Genomic DNA, 10,570 nt, shown 5'->3' on the forward strand with positions numbered 1-10,570 from the left:
TCGAGGGACTTAATGATTGCGCAGCTTATTTTTTCGGAGAGAAATACGCTCAACGATGTGAAGGACAAAGTTACCCAGCTTGCAAAGAAGAAATAAATGTGCCAAAAAATTTGTAAAAGAAAATTTTGTAGGCTCAAATAATGTTTACATTTATTTCGACTATCATGTCTTGTGATGAAGAAGACACTACTATTTTGAATATTTAAGTCGAGAATGACATTTGGATTATTATGTTGTCTTCATGCTGTTGTCTTTACATTTGAAATCTTCATATTTATAGTTGTGCAGTCGTCAAGTTGTTTTCCTGTACTGCTGAATGTTAAAAAAATGTACATGTATTTATTATGCACATTAAAGCACTGTCGATGTCGCTTATTATAACACCGACGTTCTTAATTTCCTTTTCTATAAAAAAAATTGCCGACAAGTGCGCCGGCCAGTCTGACGTCAGACAGGACCGACGGTACTGTCCAACAGGGCAGCGTCGAACGATGGGTAGCATAACTAATCAAAGACGCTTGACTGCAAGTGCGCCGCCAGGTATATAAGCTGGTCGTCGCGCGCTCCGTCGGGCGAGGTGGGACTAAAACTTAGCTATCGCAGCCGCCGTGCCTGCAGCGACGCGCGTGACCACGTGGGTCGGCCCAATATCATTGTTTCCGCCCACGGCGCGACGACGGCCCAAGCACGCGGTGCGACTTGGGATGTTTAGTCCCACCTTGGCCGACGGAGCGCGCGACGACCGGCTTATATACCCGGCGGCACAAAGGCTATCAAACTCCTTTCGTTGCCTTGTACTGCTGCCGCCGTCCGACTCTGCCCTGTGGGACAGTGCCGCCGGCCGACGCTGGCACTGTGGGATAGTGCCGCCAGCGCACTTGTCGGGTGTTTTTTTTAAATGACGGCATTCTAAGCGACGGCGACCATGCAATGCAGAAAATATACAGTAAACAACGACGGCAGTACTATGCAAAAATGAGCACGTCAAAATAAACAACAGTGACTTGCACAAAATTAACAGTAAAAATTAACACATCAAAATAAACAAAGTAAAACTCCTTCTTGCATTACATAGTCTGTCATCAAAACAAAATAGTCTGACATCAACGAAGTAAAATAAGTTCATATAACATATTATAACAATTATTAAAGATCAAATGTATAGAACATTAAAAAACTGTCTTCAATGAAAGGGTGGAACGATCTTCCATAGCCATCCATAATAAAACTGTCTTCAATCAAAGGGTGAACCAATCTTCCATACTCCACAAGTTAAGCAAAGTTCCTACATAACAATAAGATATGTGTTAATTCACAATGAACAAATAAATTCGGTTTGAACAATAACATATACAATAACATAAGAAAATCATACTTAGGATTTTGAGGGCACGTGGACTTATAATGACCCGTAACACCGCACAGTCCACATTGACGTTTGCTTTTCTCATCAAAAGCTTTTGGTCGCCCATTTTTAGTCACATCAGGACCATCCTTACCGCGGCCTTTAATATTCTGTTTTGGTGCGCCTTTGGTGTTAACTTTTGCGGGATCACGAACAAGACCATGATCTTGATTAGGCTTGAATGCATCGTCGTTCACAAACTGTACCTCCGCACCAGGCTCATCCTCCTCAGTGTAATCATTATCTATTATGTCCCTCAGAGCCGCCTTCAACTTGTCGAATAAAAATGGTTTATGACATGCTTTTCAGCCTTCCTTCATCATCTGAAGCAGCCAAACATATGTATCTTCCGTCTCGTCAGACATAAGAGCACAACCAAATACCATGGTGCAATGGTGGTTGTTCAGACCGACAAAAGGTATAAATGGCATGCCATACCTATTCATCCTGTATGTGCTGTCGAAGACTATCACAGCACCGTAGTCAACATAGTCTCGACGTGATTGAGAATCACACCAGAATATGTTTTTCAGCCTTCCTTCATCATCGATGGTGTGCTCAAAGAAGAAATCTGGATCTCTCTCTTTTCTGGTCATCATGATCCCAATGGGAGTGTCTGCATCACCTTGTGCAAGAAACTTCACTTTTCTCTATAACACATGTTATAAAGCTTCTTCCTCCCAAAACCAGCCTTTGCATATGACCCGGAGCGCGCAATGAGTTGATCATAAATCATATGTTTCTTGATTCCAGCACCTGCCATGGTTAAGATCTCAGCCTTCTGATATTCTTTTATCTGATTGTGAGACCGAAGAAACGTGACTTCATCCGGTCTAGCTAGAACGTGACTGTGATCATCATTGAAACTGCTGACATACCAAACGTCACGCTCTTTATCAAGTTTCAAAGTTATATGTGCATCGCAGAAGCAACGAGTCTCCCCTCTCAGCCTGCGGGTCCTGCCTTCCATTGTACAACGTTTTGCCTGTCGTTTCCCAGCTCTCGCACACACATACTTTCTCAAGCGCTTAGTTGCCTCAGGACCTTTTGAATATTTCAGTGAGTCCTTTCTTACGCTGAAACCACGCTCGTACGCATACTGATTATAGAAATTGTAAGCATCTCCTAGTGACTTGAACGTCTTCCTCATGACCTTCCAATGCATGTCCAATGATTCTTGCTGATATTCATCAAATCCGATGTCAAAATTAAACAGATCATCACCAACATGCTCATCATTCCCGCTTGTACCATCTACATCTCCCTGTAAATTAATGCATTAAACCATTTATGTCAGTCAGTTATAATTTTAAAATGTACTTTAGTGATGTAAGTTTCAAAACTTACTTTGCTGGAGCTGTCATCATGAGATGCATCAACATGCGATTTGTCACTTTCATCGTCCACAATATTCCTCACAAAGTCCCCGTCCTCGTCCATCTGCGTGCATTGCAAAAAAAAAACATGTAAGCGCTCATATGGTTATTATGTCATTTCTTCTCTGATTTTATTAATAACATACCCGGAGTGCACTTTCAGCAAATGAATCATCTATATCCATATCATCATCATCATCGCCATGTCGCTGCATCATGCAAAAAAAATATTAAATTTTCCGTACGGTCTATCATATTTACCCCCTCATATTTATTGTTTTATCAACATTGATCACACTTACATTGCCACTATAAGATTCATCCAAACTCATGTAGTTCTCCTCACGAGGTTCATCCATATTCCGCGACGAGGTTTCATTGTCCTCGCCGTAATCATCGCCATCATAATCTCCCTCCTCCTCTAACTATATATAGTTAAAAAAAATTGTACGATGAATCAAACGCCGTGTAACATCATCCCTAAAACAACTATCTTATCAAGCACAACAATGTCTCAACCAACCTCTTGCACGGCGGCGAGGATTTCAGCCGGATCCATTTCCTCCGATGACGAACGTGATGACGGCATGACGTTGCTGGCCGGCGGAGGCAGGTGTCGACGGCGTGAGGACGATGGCTGGTCGTAGTAGGCGTAGTGCGCGGAGGGAGGCGACGACGTAGATCGCGGGTGGGCGGCCATCTGGGCGACGGGAATGGAATGCGGCGGCGGGCATGCGCGCCGGCAGCGGTAAAGCCGCCGGGGCACGCGCGGCGGCCTGTTTGGGCCGCGACTCGGGCGACGGCGACTTCGTGCAGATGGGGGCCAACGTGGAGACGGCGTGGATGCGTTAGGGTTCAGGGTTTCGACGGCGGGCGTCGGCAGCTACCGTGTCTTTTTTTCCTCCAACAACTGTCCACGCCAACGTCGAGACGTTAGGGCGTACGACGACGGGTGTGGTTACGTGGGCGGGCGGGCGTACAGCGACGGGTGCGGCATACGCGGGTAGGCGTGCGACGTCGCACGCGACGTACGGCGTCGGGTGGGTATTCCTATACCTAATGTGAAATTACCATACTACCCACTATACGTTTTAGGGGGGGGGGTTGTACCGAAGCACTCCCCTATGAAGGAAATGTCTAGTGTAATCACAATAACCGCGTCGGATGTTTGTCAGCCGTCACGCTTAAGAAACAATTCGATCGCAATCCCTGCAAACCTGAAACATGCGTTATGCTGGTCATCGGAAAGTAACTTTCATTACCAGCATGCATATGTACGTTAGAGCATTTCTGATAATTACCCTATTTGACAGCATGAAAAAATTGTTCATGTACTCCCTTCGTTCAAAATAAATGATCCAATTTTGTATTAACTTTAGTATAAATTTAGTACTCCCTCCGTTCCTAAATATAAGTCATTATAGAGATTTCAACAAGTGACTACATACGAAACAAAATGGGTGAATCTACACTCTAAAATGCGTCTATATACATCCGTATATGGTTCATAATGGAATCTCTAGAAAGACTTACATTTAGGAATGGAGGGAGTATAAAATAGGGTCATCTATTTTGGAATGAAGGGAGTACAATTTAGGGCAAAAAAAGTGTTTTTCTGCACAAAAAGTGGCGTCTTCAACAGCTGACAAACAAACAGTAACGGGACGGGAGGCGTGTTTCAGAGCACTCTACCTGAATGAGTTCATTGTGGAACCTGTGTTTCAAAAGATCATGCTGCGGCTCAGGAAATACCACTTTTACCCCTCCAAATACGCCTATACAAATATAAACAAAATGAAAAACACGTGGGAAATCGGGAGCGAAAGTCACTTTGAAGATGAAGCTCGTCATAATTTCTTCTTCCAAATTAAGTTAAGCAAACCGAACGTTAGCGGCATGTCGTTCCTGTCACACAAGTCCAAAGTCCAAAACACCATAATGCACGCATGACACGAAGATAGATGTCGATAGTGTTTTGACACTAAAGTCCTGAGTCTATGTGGTACGCAAAATCCAAAGAGCGAATTTGAGTGCAATAGGTGACGCGCGCCGAGCGTAAGAACAATGGCCGCATCGGATTTTTGTCACCCGTCACGCATAAGAAACACATGGATCGTGATCCCTGCAAACACCACAAATGTTGATCTGATACATGCGTTATCTGCACGTTACGAGATTACAAATTTAGGATGACGGCTAGGCGCACAATAAGGCCTTTTTTGGTTCATAGGATAGGAATTTTATAGGAATAGGAAAATTATAGAAAATGAGGTAACATGCATGTCAATTCTTATAGAGAAAGAGATGTCATTTGATTCATAGGGTAGGATTTTTTTCATTGAGTCTGGGCTAATGTTTTTTTCCTTCAAAATGTGAAGGATTGATTCCTATCCTATATAGGAACAGGAATCCGTTCCTACAAACCGAAGGGCTTTAAAGAAATTTTTCCTTTGGAAATCTCATCCTATAGAATTCCTATAAAAATCCTACAAACCAAAGGAGGCTAAAGATCCCGAACCCAAATGATATAGTTCCGATGTCCGCTCAGATCGTTTTTCACGCAAAATGCTCGGTGGGCGTTAGATCGAGCGCACGGATCTTGACGCACACATGTTTCCATTTTTTGGGTGTTCTATGTGGCATCGGTAGTAGAGTTGAACAATGTGCAAAACTCCTGTCAAAAGATTGAATGGTGGAGTTTTATCTCCACATCCTTACAAATGCGGCATGGATTTCCAGTTTCATCTTTGTAATCATACGTTTGCCATGTTTTATATGAAAGTTTTGCTAAAGTTTGCCATGTGTATCCCTGAATTCTTATACAAGTTTTGTCATGTCATCTACAAAACATGGCAAATTTCTGAAATTGTTAGCTCCGGTCCATGGCAAAATTATGAGAAAATGTTCTAAATAATATGGCATTTGTTTTTGTAAAGTGACATGGCAAATTATGAAAGACCTGGAAAAATTCAAAAATATTTCTTTTACTAAAATATGGCAAATTTAGGGGAAAATGTACTGGTCATATGGCAATCTTAGGGATACATTTTTTGTTTTCTATATCCAGGCAAATTTGATAATTTTTTCTTTTTTTGTCACATGGCAATTTTATACAATTGTCTTTCCTAAAACATGGTAATTTGATATATATTTTTTGTAATGATATCCATGAATTCATAAACAAGTATTGCCATGTTATGTTTATAAAGCATGGCAAATTTCTGAAATTGTTACTACTCGTCCATGGCAAAATTGTATTGGTCACAATGCAATGTTAGGATTTTTTTTCTTCTAAATCATGGAATTTTTTTACATTCTTTTCCATTTTGTCACATGCCAATTTTATAAGGTTTGTATTTCCTAAATGATGAAAATTTCCGAAATTTGTGTAATGGTCACATGGTAGATTTAGAATTTTTTTGTTCTACAGGTTATATTTTGAAACTTAGAGAGTAAAAGCTAACACATCCCAACACATAGCCAAAATAGCCACCAGCAAGAGCTTGAGACTCAGCCCAGCTTCACCCATATCCATTCCTTTTACACTTATCATGTATACAAAACACACGCATTTACTAATTTACACATAATAATCGTAAATCTTAGGTTGTTCATACATATATGTGATTCGTCGCGCCATTCACACAAAGGCCAACTGCAATAAAAAAGCTAAGCAACCTATGAACGACATGTTCTATGAATGATATGCAAAGGGCACCTAATTCCTTGGATAACTATGAATAAGAACAAACACAACTACACCAAGAAGCATATGTATAACCACATTAGGAAACATACCTACAACCAATGTTATTCGTCACTAACATATTGCTTTGCAGAATCATAAGATAGCAAGAATGATACCATTTGACCAGGGTCCGTGACTGTTAGGGCATATTTCCCCCTTAGTCATTTGGTGGTTGACGACAATGCATATGCGGACTAATCATGTGCATTGAGCATTTCAGATAATCTATCATATGGCATAAGACAATTCGTGCCCCTTGGAATTTAAAAGTGAAGATGGTTATTTTCTGCGTTTCTTTTTCGGTGGATTTGAGTCGTAGGAGAACCGTACTACTAAGAGGGGGTCCGCTTCGGAATGGTTTGGGTGGAATCATCACGTACACATTCTCATATGCACCCTTGTTCTTTTCCCACATCGATGGAGTTGCTCCTCTGTTCCTTGTGCATAGATCCTGTGGGCCACAAGCGGTAGTACCGCTCAGGCGAGCGGTAGTACCGCTTGTTAGCGGCAGTCCCGTGGTCTAGTGCCACGTGTAGTACAGTTGCTTCTGGGGGCTCGATGTTCGTGTCGGGTTGCACGCCAGTGGGTCAGTAGTATGAGCGGTAGTAATGCAAATGATTCCAAATATCTGATCTTTATTTTGTTTGCACAGGAAATGGGCTATTTATGGACGAAATCAAACCAATACATGGAATGAAGTAAACTGGAGATAGAGGAGATGAAGTGGGAGGTGCGGCAGAGGAGCCTGAGCAAAAGACGACGTTTCGTATGACCGCACCTGCTCGTATGGGCAGTCGTATGGAGTGCCAACTGAGGTGTCTGATCCACCCGAACAACCTTTATAAAGGGCCCGACGCCAAATGAGCAACGGAGGTTTGTAGAACAAGCCAGCCATCGACATCTTCACAATAGTTCTTAGTCATCTAGCCATACTTGTAACCGTGTATCACATCAGGCATCCACTGTAAGACATATTAGCAATCAATCAATCTTGATGATGTCTTCTTTAATGAGTTCTTCGTGTGATATGATATTCATGTGTGAGTGGTTAGGAAAGGTCATGGGTTGAGGCAAGGGCCTTGCAACCCGATGTATTTGTTGGAGGGATCGATGGAAGTACTTTGAATTAACATCCCGTATGTGTAGCATAAAGTTGCTTCATAGTTGCCTCTTGTCTTGCTCATGTTCTTCATCCCTGCAGGTACCTAGCATTATGGAGAGCAACTCATGATAAGGCCAAGGGCAAAGAGACCATGATGTGTTATTCTAAATACCAGTGACATAAAGGTATAGTACAATAATACGAACCCTATCTCTAGGGTTTGAAGAGGTGTAGTCATTAAACACCCAATGCTTTTGTCCGATTATTTCTGTCTTAATTATCGGGCAACCCCGCATGACGGATAGGGCCTTCGATTGGACAACTGACTCTTCATGCAGGATGTGTGCCGGTCAAGACATAATTTGGACACATCCCCCATTGTGATACATAGCAAGCACATCTTGATGGGTGACTTCGAGATCACAAATTAAGATCATAATGGTCCTGATACAATATATGGTTGTAAGCATAAGTCCCCATACCCATGCCTATTTTTATTATAAGTGTTTTCAGTGTCAGCTTGATTTTGATATGGTCAAAAGATGAAATTTAAAGGGCACCGTCCTCTCGTGGGTTCGATAACACAGTGCCACCTCTGGGGACAAAGTCGAAATCCTTTCTGCTCCTTTACCGAATCACCAAAGGGACTAATCATGCAACCCCCCTGGGTGAAGATCACCATCGAAGAAAGTTGTGACCCTCCAGCGTAATCTTCTTTCCCGTCATGGCGGGTTGAGGAGAGTGAGAGTGTAGAGAAGTTTGGTTATCAAAGCGGTGGTGCCCGGGCTGCCAGACCACATGGCGAACTTCCTAACTCTTATTGAAGGAAATATGCCCTAGAGGCAATAATAAATTTGTTATTTATATTTCCTTATATCATGATAAATGTTTATTATTCATGCTAGAATTGTATTAGTCGGAAACTTGATACATGCATGGATACATAGACAAAACACAATGTCCCTAGTAAGCCTCTACTAGACTAGCTCGTTAATCAAAGATGGTTAAGTTTTCTAACCATAGACATGTGTTGTCATTTGATGAACGGGATCACATCATTAGGAGAATGATGTCATGGACAAGACCCATCCGTTAGCTTAGCATATTGATCGTTCAGTTTTATTGCCATTGCTTTCTTCATGTCAAATAAATATTCCTTCGACTATGAGATTATGCAACTCCCAGATACCAGAGGAATACCTTGTGTGCTATCAAACATCACAACATAACTGGGTGATTATAAAGATGCTCTACAGGTATCTCCGAAGGTGTTTGTTGGGTTGGCATAGATCGAGATTAGGATTTGTCACTCTGAGTATCAGAGAGGTATCTCTGGGCCCTCTCGGTAATGCACATCATGATAAGCCTTGCAAGAAAAGTGACTAGTGAGTTAGTTGGGGGATGATGCGTTATGGAATGAGTAAAGAGACTTGCCGGTAACGAGATTGAACTAGGTATGAAGATACCGACGATCGAATCTCGGGCAAGTAACATACCAATGACAAAGGGAATAACGTATGTTGTCATTACAGTACGACCGATAAAGATCTTCGTAGAATATGTGGGAAACAATATGAGCATCCAGGTTCTGCTGATGGTTATTGACCGGAGAGGTGTCTCGGTCATGTCTATATAGTTCTCGAACCCGTAGGGTCTGCACGCTTAACGTTCGATGATGATTTTGTATTATATGAGTTATGTGATTTGGTGACCGAATGTTGTTAGAAGTCCCAGATGAGATCACAGACATGACGAGGAGTCTCAAAATGGCCGAGAGGTAAAGATTCATATATAGGAAAATAATATTCGGACATCAGAAGTGTTCCGGGAGTACCAGGCACGTATCGGGTCACCGGAAGGGGTTCCGGGCAACCCCCGGCAAACTATATGGGCCTAATGGGCCAAGAGAGGGATAGACCAGCCCCTAAGGGGTGGGTGCGCCCCTCATATGGGGTGGCCAAATTGGATTAGAAAATGGGAAGGAGGAAAGGAAAAAGGGAATAGGATTCCCCCTTCCCCCTCTTCCCTTCCTACTCCGAATAGGAATAGGAAAGGGGGGAGGCCGAATTAGGAGGACCCCAAGAAGGATTCCTCCTACTTGGGGTGCCCCCTTGGCTGCCTCCCATACCCTCCAACCTATATATATATATATATATATATATATATATATATATATATATATATATATATATATATATATATATATATATATATATATATATGAGGGGGGGCACCGCTAGAACACACACCAACAATTGTTAGCCGTGTGCGGCGCCTCCTCCACAGTTTACTCCTCCGGTCATTGTCAGGGAACACAGTATTTCAAAAAATTTACCTACAATCACACAAGATCTATCTAGGAGATGCATAGCAATGAGCAGGGAGAGTGTGTCCACGTACCCTCATAGACCGAAAGCGGAAGTGTTTAGTAATGCGGTTGATGTAGTCACACGTCTTCGCGATTCAACCGATCCTAGCACCGAACATACGGCACCTCCATGTTCAGCACACGTTCAGCTCAATGACGTCCCTCAAGCTCTTGATCCAGTTGAGGACAAGGGAGAGTTTCGTCAGCACGACGGCGTGTTGACGGTGATGATGAATTTACCGGCGCAGGGCTTCACCTAAGCACTACGACGATATGACCGAGGTGTGTACATGTGGAGGGGGGAACCACAAACGGCTAAGAGAAGACTTGGTGTCCCTTTGGGGTGCCCCCCTCCCACGTATGTAAAGGAGGGGGAAGAGGAGGCCGTCCCTAGAGGGGGCGCGCCAAGGGGGGAGTCCTACCTGGACTCCCGGTCCAAGTAGGATTTGCCCCCCTTTCCTATTCCAACTAGGAGAAGGGGGAAGGAGGAAGAAGGGAGAAGGAAAGAGAGGGGGGCGTCTCCCCCTCCTAGTCCAATTCAGACCAGCCATTGGGGGGCGTGCGGCCACCC

At 43.0% G+C, this 10,570-nt stretch overlaps 1 pseudogene; it reads right to left on the reverse strand.

Annotated features, from left to right (window-relative positions):
• Positions 1 to 239: 239 nt before the first annotated feature.
• On the reverse strand, positions 240 to 3,481 carry LOC119283416 (annotated as a pseudogene).
• Positions 3,482 to 10,570: the final 7,089 nt, after the last annotated feature.

This window comes from Triticum dicoccoides, chromosome 4A (genome assembly GCF_002162155.2).
Source record: "Triticum dicoccoides isolate Atlit2015 ecotype Zavitan chromosome 4A, WEW_v2.0, whole genome shotgun sequence".
In the NCBI taxonomy this organism is placed as follows: Eukaryota; Viridiplantae; Streptophyta; class Magnoliopsida; order Poales; family Poaceae; genus Triticum; species Triticum dicoccoides.